Source organism: Macrobrachium rosenbergii, chromosome 25 (assembly GCF_040412425.1).
Source record: "Macrobrachium rosenbergii isolate ZJJX-2024 chromosome 25, ASM4041242v1, whole genome shotgun sequence".
Lineage (NCBI taxonomy): Eukaryota > Metazoa > Arthropoda > Malacostraca > Decapoda > Palaemonidae > Macrobrachium > Macrobrachium rosenbergii.
This window is the reverse complement of record NC_089765.1, coordinates 38,536,259-38,549,409: the sequence shown is the minus strand read 5'-3', so window position 1 is coordinate 38,549,409 and position 13,151 is coordinate 38,536,259. Positions and strand designations below refer to the sequence as shown.

Genomic DNA, 13,151 nt, shown 5'->3' with positions numbered 1-13,151 from the left:
TAAGAACATGTCCACTTAGTGTATTTCTGCGTTTTTACTCGGGAACGAGATACTGGGTAATTCAGCGAGAAGCGTATCAAGTGATATTTTCCATTTAAGTGATCGTCACACTCCCTCCATCCCAGCTCAGCGTAAACTGAAGGCCCGAGTCGTCTTAGCCACGTACGTACATATGCAGACGTCTGGCAACAATAACAGATGAAATGCGGTTTTGAAAGGTACGTTCATGTTAACTCTTTTTACAACTTATTCGATAAAATTTCAAGGTTTTATTATTATCTGTGTTGGTATTCTGTATCTTCTAACGAGAACTAGTTCATAAGTAGGGTATTTGAAATGAGAGCTAATACCTAAATGTTTATTTTGGTTACAAACAAGTGAGGTTAGGCTTGCGTTTTACGTATTGCGCCCAACTTGATCTTTTTTATCGCGATAACTCTTGCCACGTCGATTGGGGGTGAATGTGCTATCTTATAGCAGTTAGCAAACGATTGTAACGATGTCATATAGTTTATCAGTTCTCTATCTAAGCAAGTAAATACGCCAGATGTAATTCTCTGATATCGATGTTTCCTCGAGTTGCGGTTCCGAAAACTCTCGCTTCATGAGGCAGTTTAAAGTGGAATAATTTTTTTCTGGCGACTTGCTTCTTTGCGAAAGGGTGACATATATGGCGACAGGATAGATATAAATAATAGCGGTATAAGTATTCAAGTATAATAAGCTATAATGCTAAAATAAAGCTGAAGTCTCAATGTGGATGGGGGCGATTGGCTGGCGGGAGCGTGACGTCACCTGAGTAGCGGGAGAGGATTGGTCGTGGCCGACCAGCTCAAAATAGTACAGCCTCCCTTTCTAGCCTTCTGTTACGTGGCCCGCGAAGTTCAAATGACTTTCATTTTTGGTCTACCGGCTTCTCTTCTGGTGAAGTTGGCCGGCGTGTGTAGAAATACCCCTTGGAGAACAAGTGCGCTCTCTCTCTCTCTCTCTCTCTCTCTCTCTCTCTCTCTCTCTCTCTCTCACCCCTTTTTCACGACAGCAATTGCCAAGGCGAGGGGAAATCCAATCAGTGAGATGGGCATAATCGCATAGTTCTGGATTTTGTTTTGCGAGGCCGTTAGGGTTTCTTCAGATGTCCTTTCCAGAATCAGCCCAAACGCCGAGGGCCATCTTTTTCCCTTTATGAGGAAGAGTTGAGGAAGGAATTGTAGAGAGATTTTTCCCAACCATTTCGTTTTCGGTCATAGCTTTACCCTTGATTATTACGTACTGGTGGTGGTTCTTTTCGCTCCACTACAGTACGCTGCAGTTTTTCCCTTGCTTCCGTTTCCACCGATTGCTATAACTTCCCAACTTTCTTTGGCTACCTTCCATTGATTCCTTCAGCTTAGGCGAAATAAATGACAGTGGGTTACCCTTCACGTGTAGGTCATGGAATTAGAAATATATATTAACCTGTTATATTGCATTGTGACGATTGATAATTCTTCAGCAGCCAGTTGCTAAGTTGCCCCTGTTTCTTTTTCTAGATTCTTTGTCTCAAACATTTCCTATTTTACGGGAAGGGAGGTCCAATTCCTTTTCGGGATAGGCCCCCACTTTGCCTTGTGCCCAAACTAAATTTGTAAGGATTCGGTTGCCTTCCCCTTCGACCTCTTACTTGAAAGCAAGATCTTTTGTTGTGCTGTTAACGGTTTCAAATGCTGTTTGGAGCTTCAGATGTGTACGTGTGTGTGTGTGTGTGTGTGTGTGGATAATATGATTATGAATGCTCTCTCTCTCTCTCTCTCTCTCTCTCTCTCTCTCTCTCTCTCTCTCTCTCTCTCATTACTCTTGCATAGTGGAGTTTTACTAATATATATATATATATATATATATATATATATATATATATATATATATATATATATATATATATATTTGTATACAGTACATATATACATATATACAGTATATATATACACACACACATATATACACATACACCTTTATGCATACAAACAGTAATGCTTACAGTACATATTTGGTATTTGGTACTGCGTTAACATGAATTTATATTCTCTTCGATAATTTGCACCAAGTTACGTGTATATGTAAGACCTTAGTACTTTATTTTTTTCGATTTTGCATTAAAATTATATGCGTATTTTAATTTACACCTAACGAATATGTAGATTATTTATACACATTTTATATATATACATATGTATATATATACACACACACACATATATATATATATATATATATATATATATATATATATACATACATGTATATGTTCATATAATTATTTGTGTGTATGTATGTATGTATATATATATATATATATATATATATATATATATATATATATATTATATTTATTTATATGCATGAAAACACTACATACATACATATATATATATATATATATATATATATATATATACATACATACATACATACATATATATATATATATATATATATATATATATATATATATATATATACATACATACATACATACATACATACATACATACATACATACACACTTATAATTTATAGTGTCTGGCATTATAACATTCCCTGGAGCCAGATAGAGCTAGTTGTAGTTACATAATCCCGCAAGAAAAAGGTGGCTATTGATAGCTCGGGTAAGGAGCTGGTAATGGGAGGTATTTTAGGCATACTGAAAGAACCCTATTAACTTGGGTATGGTAGACAGTTTAAAGGTCATTTTTGAAAGGTTTTGTTTTATTGCGTCAAATCATTAGGAACTGGCTAGTCTGCCTTTTTGTTATTTTTGGTAGTGAGAATGTATTTTGATTTTATGCTCTAGATTTAAAATGGGAATGTTTTTGTTTTGATTATTATTTAAGGTGGTTTAAAGGCATGTCATTCGGGTAGTTCTTTCTGTTCAAATTCTCTCTGCAACCTCGTTCTGTTGAGGCTGTGCAATTCACAGAAGAGTATTCCCACGTCTAGATCCTTCGCAACAGAACCACTCCGTTTCCTCGTTCTTTCTGCCACAGAATGAAAACTTCCTTTACAAGACTATTGTGATGTTCTCACGCGCACACACGCAAAACATGACGGCAGAGGATCGTCTAGCCTTGTCCCAAAATGGCTTAGTGTTAGGTCGGAGGAAAAGTCACAGTATCACATCATTTCGTCAAAAGACTGTTTTTCTTCACTTGTGTCTCATGATTTCGATTTCTTCGTAGAACAAGTTCCTCGTTTTTGTACACTTTTCACCAGGTCCTTGCTGGAACAGGAGACGGGAATAATGCACTTGTTACTCCTCCGGGGGAAAATGCATATACGTAGGAAAAAATGTTACTCGAGTCCTTATTATTGGAGAGCACTTTGCTGCCAGGAACAACCGCTTCAGCCGGAGGGCGTCTCCAGGACTTAACTGGGAATCTTGAACGCTGCACTGTCGAAGGCGTCCTTTGTTTTTATTGTTAATATTAATGTTTTGCAGATGTGGAGAGTTTGACGTAATTTTTTTTAAGGGGAATTCTTTTGGTTTTGTATTTCTTGGTTACAGACGATACTTACATTAACTTACAAAAATTCACGGCTTGTTATTCAAAAAACATATAATTTTTAGTTCCGACAATTCACGACCTCTTATTCAAAAAACATATACATAATTTTCGTTCCGTCTCTTTGGGAACTTTTGCTGATATTTTACATCTGGATAATTTTTGGTTTTGATTTTTTTTTATGAAATATACTTTTTCACTTACCTAAGAAACACAAGCCCTGGGCCAAAATCGAACTGGCTCCCAGGAAAATTAAATAGAGTCACAGAAAGGAAAAGGTACGCCCGCCTTGCCCTGTCCCGCCCAGGCACAAGTGAGACCCCTAAGCCTACCCCTGTTCTTTTTAAAACCTTGGATGACTGCTCTGCCCTCTAGCGGGGCACAGCTAGGAGCTGGCAAGCAGCCGAAGGGAACCTGTGCCAAGTGCCGGCGGAGGCACTGGTGCCCTCGGGCTCTATTTCTCTCTCTATCTCTCTCTCTCTCTCTCTCTCTTTCTCTCCCTATCTCTCTCTCTCTCTCTCTCTCTCTGTGCCCAATCACTACTATACACCACTAATCCAACCGCCCTCTATGGTAATCTTTCCAAGCTTCCATAACTACCGCCCGTATCACCTCCCTGCACCTGTGCGGAGTATTGCTGACCTACTCTCTCTCTCTCTCTCTCTCTCTCTCTCTCTCTCTCTCTCTCTCTCTCTCTCTCTCTCTCTCTCTCTCTCTAATTATTCCGGACCCATATGTACTCCAAAAAATTTGGGATGTAGGTCCCCTATATTTTTGTTCCTACCTGCCAGACAAGGGTTCAGGAGTTCACCTGTTGTGGGAAGAGCGGAGCAGAACTAGAAGAAACTAGTGGTCAACTAAAATGAGCAACAACGAAGCTACTACTACGAGGGAACTAGGAAGGGCATCTAGAGGTGATTTAGAGGAAACTAGAAGCTAGAAGAACCTAGAGATGCCTTCGAGTGAGAAAACAGAGGGCGTCCTTAAGAACTTGGGGTGCACATACGAGGGGGAATAAGATGGGTATGAAAAAGGGGAGAATACACGCTTGGTTTAACCGGTCATCTTGGAGTGAACTTTACCGAAAGGGCATTTCTAACGAACTGTATTCATAGTTCGGGCGAATGATAGTGAAGAAGTATGATAATGATAATGAGGGATGATGCTGGTGATGGTCGTGAAGTGTGATGATGGTGACACATTCGGTATTGCAAAGATGTATAATGAAGAAGTGGGTGTGGATGCGTAGGAGGTGATATAACTGAATACTGAATATTTGTTGATTTCGAAGAGAGAGAGAGAGAGAGAGAGAGAGAGAGAGAGAGAGAGAGAGAGAGAGAGAGAGAGAGAGAGAGAGAGAGAGAGAGAGAGAGAGAGAGAGAATTTTAAAAAGGAATAGCAATAAAAAATGAAGTAAATATTCCAAGTAATATAGTAATATACTTAGGTTGGCTTTTCCCTTTTCTTATGTGAAATCTAATATATATATATATATATATATATATATATATATATATATATATATATATATATATATATATATATATATATATATATATATATATATATGTATATACATATACATATATATATGTATATATAGTGTGTATGTGTTTGTTTGTTTGTTTGTTTGTTTGTTTGTGTATGTTAATATATACGTTATTGTAATAGCTTGAATAATAGACTACAGTACATACATGCATACATGCATACCTTCATATATATGCATATGCTGTACATACACATAAATTTATATGTGTATAAATATGTGTGTGTGTGTTGTGTCTGTGCGTTTGTGTATAATTAAAGTAACCAGTAAAGTCTATATATACACATATATATAAATTATACGTATATATAATCTTTAATTTCCTGTTGTGTTAAAGTACGATTTTGATTGTGGTTCAACTTTAAGTCCCATGAATGACTTGAAACGAGACTTTGCCTGCGTTTATGCATTGGGTCAAATCAACTGAGGGTTGTTCTACAGAGGTGAAGAGGGTTATGGTAAATTGAATTTCAGAGTGGAAAAAGTGAGGGCACTGAGGGGAGAAACTGAAGCATATTTCCATTCATGGACGTTTGAGTGACCTTCATTGGAATCTCATCTTAGGTTCTGTTTTTGAAGTTTTAGTGACGTATTTTTGTTCTGTAGACCCTCTTCTGTTATAGACCCCCACCAACAAAAGTAGGGGGAGAAGATGGTTTTCCCTTTGTCTGTCCGTCCGTCCGTGTGTGTGTGTGTGTGTGCGCATGTGTGTGCGCGCGCGCGTGTCTGGTTGCATGTCCGTCAGTGTGTCTATCACACTTGTTTTGTGTAGTGTTCTGTGGGGCAGATTTCTATTGTTTTTGTTTTCATTTGATTGCGTTCGTTTTTGAACATTCGATTAACTCTGAAATCCTCTCTGAAATTGGTTTTTTAATTTCTTTTTCCGTACTTTATTTTGGAGACCTTTCCCCTCCTATTCTGTGTGACACTGAGACTCAAGTGTCGTATTCTTATTATGAATACTTTTCCTATTTAGGCAGATTTGTCTGTCAGGTGTAAAATTGGGTGGGGCGCAGCAGGCATCTTGTGTTATAATAGAAGATTACAGTGAAAATCTGAATCATGCATTTATGTGCAGCATGGTGGCGCAAATGAACCATATATGTGATCCATGGTCCTCGTTTAAATTATATGAGAGGAAGTATTTATAATTTTCATTATCAGTGTCACTAACGCTATGTTTAAAGACTAGAACTACTTCTGTGTCTCTTTTACCAGCTGTTAACATTGCTATAACGAACGTACTTTTACTATATTTTCCCGTTGCTTAAATTTGTTCCTTTTTATCCTTTGGCTGCCAGTATTTTCCCCATTTTAAATCTTGCTGTTTGTTTTGCAAGTGTTCCGCAGTAACTGTGATGACATTTATGGAATCTGTATGGAAATTTATGTCGATATAGTTTGACCTTGGGTAACCCTTCAGTATTTTAGCGGTTTTTCCCGTCCCATGACAAGTGCATCTCTGTGTTTGTCCTCTTACTTCTTTGGAATATGGCTCAGCGTTCTGTCAGTAGTACGTAGACATAAAAGGCAAATTATGGGGACCCACATTTATTAAAACCAATAGTATGCAGGTGGCAGCCTAATGCCTTGACTATGCCCATGCCTGATAAAAGCTGGAAGAATGAGTGGGCATTAGAAATTATGGGGCGTTGACCTCAAAGTACTCGGTAAAACCTTTTAAACGAGGGAAAATTGCAAGAGTTCTGAGAAACAGAATCAGTAAGAGAGTTCAGAAGTCCTGTGCTCAGGTGACAGGTTAAACGGTCTTAGGAAATGATAGGAAATAGGAGGTCAAAGGGTAAGATCCTGCAACATATATTTCCGGAATTTGTTAATGAATTTCCAAAGTCAAAATGCTTGAGTGAAGTAATAGATTACGGGGAAAGCGACGAGATCAAGAGATTGTAAAAGCTCAGTTTCTTACTTGTATACTGCTGACGCTAGTAATATATGTATTAGTCAAGTCAAGATTGTTCTGCTTCTTTTTTTCCCCTCTCTTTAGTGTAATCTTCTTTTCGACAATTAACTGTTCAACTCTAAGGATGAAAGCAGAAAATCGAACACACCTCCGAAACCAGTGTAACTATCTAGATCCTACGCCAGTCGCCTTCCCTGGTCAAAACGTAACACTCCGGAAACACTGTACACTAAAAGCGTTATTTGACGGACCTGTTAATGGCTACGTATTTCCTGGTATGTTGGCAACGAAGAGGCCAGCGACAGTGAAAGGCTTACGATATTGCGAAGCGGATGCTGAGGTTGGTGTTACTGTGATAGCAAAGCATTGTGCTGTAAAGTTAACTTAGAAGTTTGCTGGCTTTTTTGCAGCTATTATTACACCCTGATGTGCAACTGCTTTCCTCTCCGAAAATGACAAACATCGGCGAGTTACTGGCAGAGTGCAGTAACCCTGAAAAATCAGGTATTAGAAAGACCGAGAATACTCTGTATAAATTGAATGCAGCTAATACAGCAGAAACATTCAACACTACATACTATTGTTATTATTATTACTTTTTTTTGGGTCTATCACAGTCATCCTATTAGACTGGATGGTTTTTATAGTGTGGGGTTCCGAGTTGCATCCTGCCTCCTTAGGAGTCCATCACTTTTCTCACTATGTGCGCTGTTTCTAGAAGCACACTCTTCTGCATGAGTCCTGGAGCTACTTCGGCATCTAGTTTTTCCAGACTCCTTTTCAGGGATCTTGGGATCGTGCCTAGTTTTCCTTTGATCATGAGTACAATTTCCACTGGCATATCCCATGTCCTTCTTGATACTTATCAATATTTTTTTCTTTCTTTCTCATCTTCTCTGGTGTCCCATGGTATTGCCACATCAAAGAGTGACACTTTGTTCTTAGTTTTGTCAGTATTATTATTATTATTATTATTATTATTATTATTATTATTATTATTATTATTATTATTATTATTATTATTGAATGTGATTTCCAGGCTTTTACTGTACTGGTGTTTGTGGAGTGTTAAACTTCGACCGAGGAAGTCGACTGTCGTGGAATGTAGATGATTACATTGGTTTCGGAGGTGTGTTCGATTTTCTGCTTCTCTCCTGTGTGGCTTTCTTCTCTTTTGGAAGCCTTGAGTTGAACACTTAACTTTCGAAAAGAAGTCAAGACTAAAGAGAGGACAAAGACAAAGAACAGATTGAAGAAAGGGAAGGTGTAAGACGACAGAACATAGAAACGAGGTTCCCAAAGCTTTCAGTGTATGGAAAACAATAACTTCATTCGACCAATACGTATATTAATAGCGTCAGCACTATGCAAGTAAGAAGTTTATTCAGCTGGCCTCTTGTGGTAATCTGAGTAGAGCGCTGTCCGCTTTGCCGTTAAAAAAAATGACCGAAATAAAACCTTTGTTAGCTTATATTCGGGTCTGAAATAATGCCAATAACAGAGACTTCGCTTGCCATCACAATGTAACAGGATTCAAAATAATATTTAGAGTAAAGAAATTTTGTCAGTGCAGCGTAAAAAGAGCCAATGTAGGATGTACAGTGAAGGAAATTTTGATCAGCCCAGTTAGATGAGTGACAAAATAACACCCAAAAAACTATGTATGTTAGTCTGGTGTGACCAGGATGACCAATATAGTATAGTAGAGAAGAGATAGAAAAAAAAATGGCCCATAGCAACCTGTTCTAGCTTAGCTCCCGTAGATCCATTTTATGGTTAGTCCTATTCAGTTCAATGGAAGAAATACGAATTAATTTGGGATACTACGTGGGTTCTATTCTTGGCTGTCGACCTGGGGAGTTGCTGTTTTTTCTCGATGGGAAATGCTGTCTCGGCCGGCCGATTGTAAATGTGCTAGGGTTATTGACCGATTATTACATCTTGTCGCCCTTTTCTCAAAAATGCCTTGTATATGACTACAAAGTAGCCGTTTTTGACTTCAAATTTGTACTCGTTTATTTGCTGTTACAATGTAAACTTTCCAATTGGAAAATGCTCACACTTATACATAAAATTACGCGCACACAAAATGCACACACACGTGAAATTCCCCACATATAAATTGCAGACAAAATACACACACGTCCCGAAGTGCGACTAATAATCACATAGAATGAAGAGTCGTTTTAAAACAAGCGTTCCTAACCAATTGGTAGAAAATGTGTCCAATATTGTTTCTGCCTCCGCTCATGTTGGAGTAAATAGGAAATCATAAGAAGCTGTAATGTCAAACATAATATTATATACCGGGTTTCAGACGGCCACTCTCCTACCCCCAAAATTTATGAAGTGGAAATTAGCAGTGCCTGTAATTCAAGATTTGGAGACATTATTATTTTCATTTACAACAAAGCTCTGGTATTCTGTCTCGTCCCGATTTTTTCCCGCAATTCACCAATCTTCTTTCTCCCGTAGGGGTAGTGCCATTAGTGCACCCTCCGGCCTCTAGCTGCAGCACCTTCCATCCTTTCATATGTTCCTCATTGGATGGGTCGATATCGTACTCGGCGAGCACTCTCCTAGGCCCGTGTTCGAGTCTCCGACCGGCCAATGAAGAATTGGAGGAATTTATTTCTGGTGATAGAAAATCATTTCTCGGTATAATGTGGTTCGGATTCCACAGTAAGCTGTAGGTCCCGTTGTTAGGTAAGCAGTTGGTTCTTAGCCACGTAAAATAAGTCTAATCTTCGGGCCAGCCCTAGGAGAGCTGTTCATTAGCTCAGTGGTCTGATTAAACTAAGGTATACTTAACTTTTCATCCTTTCATATTCCTTTCATATTCTCTTTCTTCCATCTTACTTTCCACCCTCTCCCAACAGTTGCTTCATAGCGCAACTGCGAGGTTTTCCTCCAATTACACCTTTAAAACCTCCTTTACTTTCAGTTTTCCTTTCAGCGCTGAATGACCTCATAGATCCCAGCGCTTGGCCTTTGACCCAAGTCTTATATTCCAATTCCAACTAACTTTCTTTCTCGCAAGAGGCGATTTAATTCCTCCTTGCATCAACCTTTCTTCCCTGTCTACCTGTAATCTTCTATGGTTCTTCGTCCACTTATTTGTGTACAGTTAAATACACAACAAACGAAGCGTAACCTGCAAATGGAACCACAGAAAAACACTTGGTGTTATCGAGCATCTCGAGTATTTGAGGCACTACTGGTAGGAGATAAACGGATCGTTGGCAACTGTCGCAGCTACTTGTGACGCGATTTGAGAGTATTCGACTTCTTTTTCTTTTTTCATCGGTAAGACGCGAAAGGGAAAAAAATAATACGAAGTTCTGGTAAAGAAGATAGCTTTGTAAGATATTGTCCTACTTACTTAACTTTTAATAATTTTACATTCTCTTTGTATATAAATATATATATATATATATATATATATATATATATATATATATGTATATGTATATATATATATATATATATATATATATATATATATATATTATATGTGTATATATATGTAGAGTTTGTATGTTTTTATGTATGTGTGTGTGTGTATGTATATATATATATATATATATATATATATATATATATATATATATATATATATATATATATATATATATATATATATATATATATATATATATATATATATATATATATATATATATATACTGGAACTTTCTTTGGCTTAGCCATGTTATTGCAATTTAATTTTATTTAGGAGCATAAACCACTCTCAAAAATAGCTTATGAGAGCCTTTGAATGTATTGGTTCTGCATTAGTGATTTTTATTTTAAATCAGCTTAGAGTTTGGTGTCCTGTTTTTTTGCATGTTGATTGAGATTTTCTCATTACGCGTAAATCAACAATAGCATCGTATTCCAGAGTATTCATGTAAGGAATAACAGATAATGGAGCTTTAATTTCTCTTTATAACTTGGATTTCAAGTGTGCGGCGAATTAAATATCTTTTCATAGGAGTTGTGCTCGTAATTTTCATGAATTTTAGAGGACATTGTACCCTCGAGATGAACTGGTTAGAATATGGCATTGAATTTTATGATAGGAACCACAAGATTGAGAGCCGCATCTACTTTTTGGTGAGACTTACTTGTGTAGTACCCTTCACAATAGGGTCTTGGGAACGCTCTCTGTGCACCTAAAACTCTTCAGAAGGCATTGTTAATATTTTTTCAGGTAGATCATCGTCTCTGTTATACTATTCAGTATTGGGGGGGGAGCTTTTTTTTTCTTTTAGTTATGACAGCATGTTCTCTCTCTCTCTCTCTCTCTCTCTCTCTCTCTCTCTCTCTCTCTCTCTCTCTCTCTCTCTCTCTCTCTCTCTATTTCTGAGTGTTGGCTGTCAAAGAAATATTGTTTCATCTTGTAAAAGAGTTTGTTTGCCTCTTTCAGTGACTGCATGGTTTATGCATATATATATATATATATATATATATATATATATATATATATATATATATATATGCATATACTCTATATGTATATATATACAGTATATATATAACTATATATACATACATATGTACCAACATATATATATGTATATGCTTACATGTATAATTTTGTGTTCTCATACATCTATAAGAGTGTATATTTTTCTATTTCCTTGTGGTACACTTCTGTGTACTTCCTGAAACGTATGAAAGAAGTCAGAAAGGGGTCAGAGGGAGAGCATCATCTGTCAGATATAAAAATAGAAAGAGCCCAAAGAGATCAGAGGATTTTTCAACTTAAAGCCTAAAATATATCTTGCTCGCATAACAAGAAGCTTCACGTAATATAGTTGCAAAGTTTCATATTATTTGTATGTATAATATATATTTATATTTTATATGTATATATATATATATATATATATATATATATATATATATATATATATATATATATATATATATATATATATATATACACACACGTATGGGTTCGAGTCCCGGTCAAGGCAGATGCACCTGCCACAAAATGTTCCTTCTGGGTGCAAGTTATAACTAGATTGTTAATTAGATAATAATAGACAATTCATTTCTTAATGTTTGAAATATGGTTTTATATATACTGTATATATATTATACACAGTATACATATATATGTGTATATATATATGTATATATAGTTCCTCATTGGACGGGTTGGCATCGCTCTCGGAAGGCACTCTGCTGGGCCCGCGTTCGATTCTCCGACCAGCCAATGAAGAATTAGAGGAATTTATTTCCGTTGATAGAAATTCATTTCTCGTTGTAATGTGGTTCGGATTCCACAATAAGCTGTAGGTCCGTTGCTAGGTAACCAGTTGGTTCTTAGCCACGTAAAATAAATCTAATTCTTCGGGCCAGTCGTAGGAGAGCTGTTAATCAGCTCAGTGGTCTGGTTAAACTTAGGTATACTTATCTTTATATGTATATACATATATATAAAACCATTTTCAAACATTAAGAAATGAATAGACTATTATTATCGAATTAACAATCTAGTAATAACTTGCACCCAGAAGGAACGTTTTGTGGTAGGTGCAACTGCCTTGACCGGGACTCGAACCCATGCTTGTAGGGAAGTTATATAGACACAGTGAATAAATGATCTTGGCCATCAACGCAGATGAGCATTGGGTTTAAATGAAATCACTACATCTCCGTGATGGCTGTGTAAGATATTCCCAAGGCAGAGTGAACTGTTAGAAACTGGCTATTAGTAGCTAAATAAGTCGCGTCTTGCATACTGTGTATTGAGCTATCGTGGTGAAGATAAGTGATTTTGATTCTAAATACAGAACCTGGATCTTACAGGAAGCTTTATCAAACGTGGATGAAATGTTATCTCTAATGATGGCTGAGTTCATTAAGTCTTTGGGTCCCATTAGCGACTTTCGAAATCATAGACCTAAATCCCGATTAGGCTGGGTGCACTTATGTGTAATTATCTTTGGGTGTGAGTTAATCCAAAGCTGTAGTGAACTCGCCATCAATGGGATATTTGTAACTTAGTGATTGGAAGTATAAAAATGTCTTGCAAAATTGCTGACATTGGTGAGCTATTTCCGTAGGCACACGTTGATTTAAATTCCAAGTATAGAACCTGAATTCGATGGCAAATGCATAACAGATGAAAAAT

General features: G+C 37.0%; 1 protein-coding gene across 14 annotated transcripts in view; it reads right to left on the bottom strand.

Annotated features, from left to right (window-relative positions):
- The window catches only part of LOC136852581 (calcium-transporting ATPase sarcoplasmic/endoplasmic reticulum type-like), a 98,925-nt gene extending 95,006 nt beyond the window's left edge, over positions 1-3,919 (bottom strand). For 6 of the 14 annotated variants that reach the window (XR_010857189.1, XM_067127406.1, XM_067127412.1 and 3 more), the window contains exon 1: positions 1-138. This exon is cut by the window's left edge. The gene's annotated coding sequence lies outside the window, so the exon portion shown is untranslated. Of the gene's footprint in view, positions 152-3,740 lie in introns of those variants that run through there. The other 8 variants (XM_067127413.1, XM_067127411.1, XR_010857188.1 and 5 more) reach the window with 7 other exon arrangements.
- Positions 3,920-13,151: the final 9,232 nt, after the last annotated feature.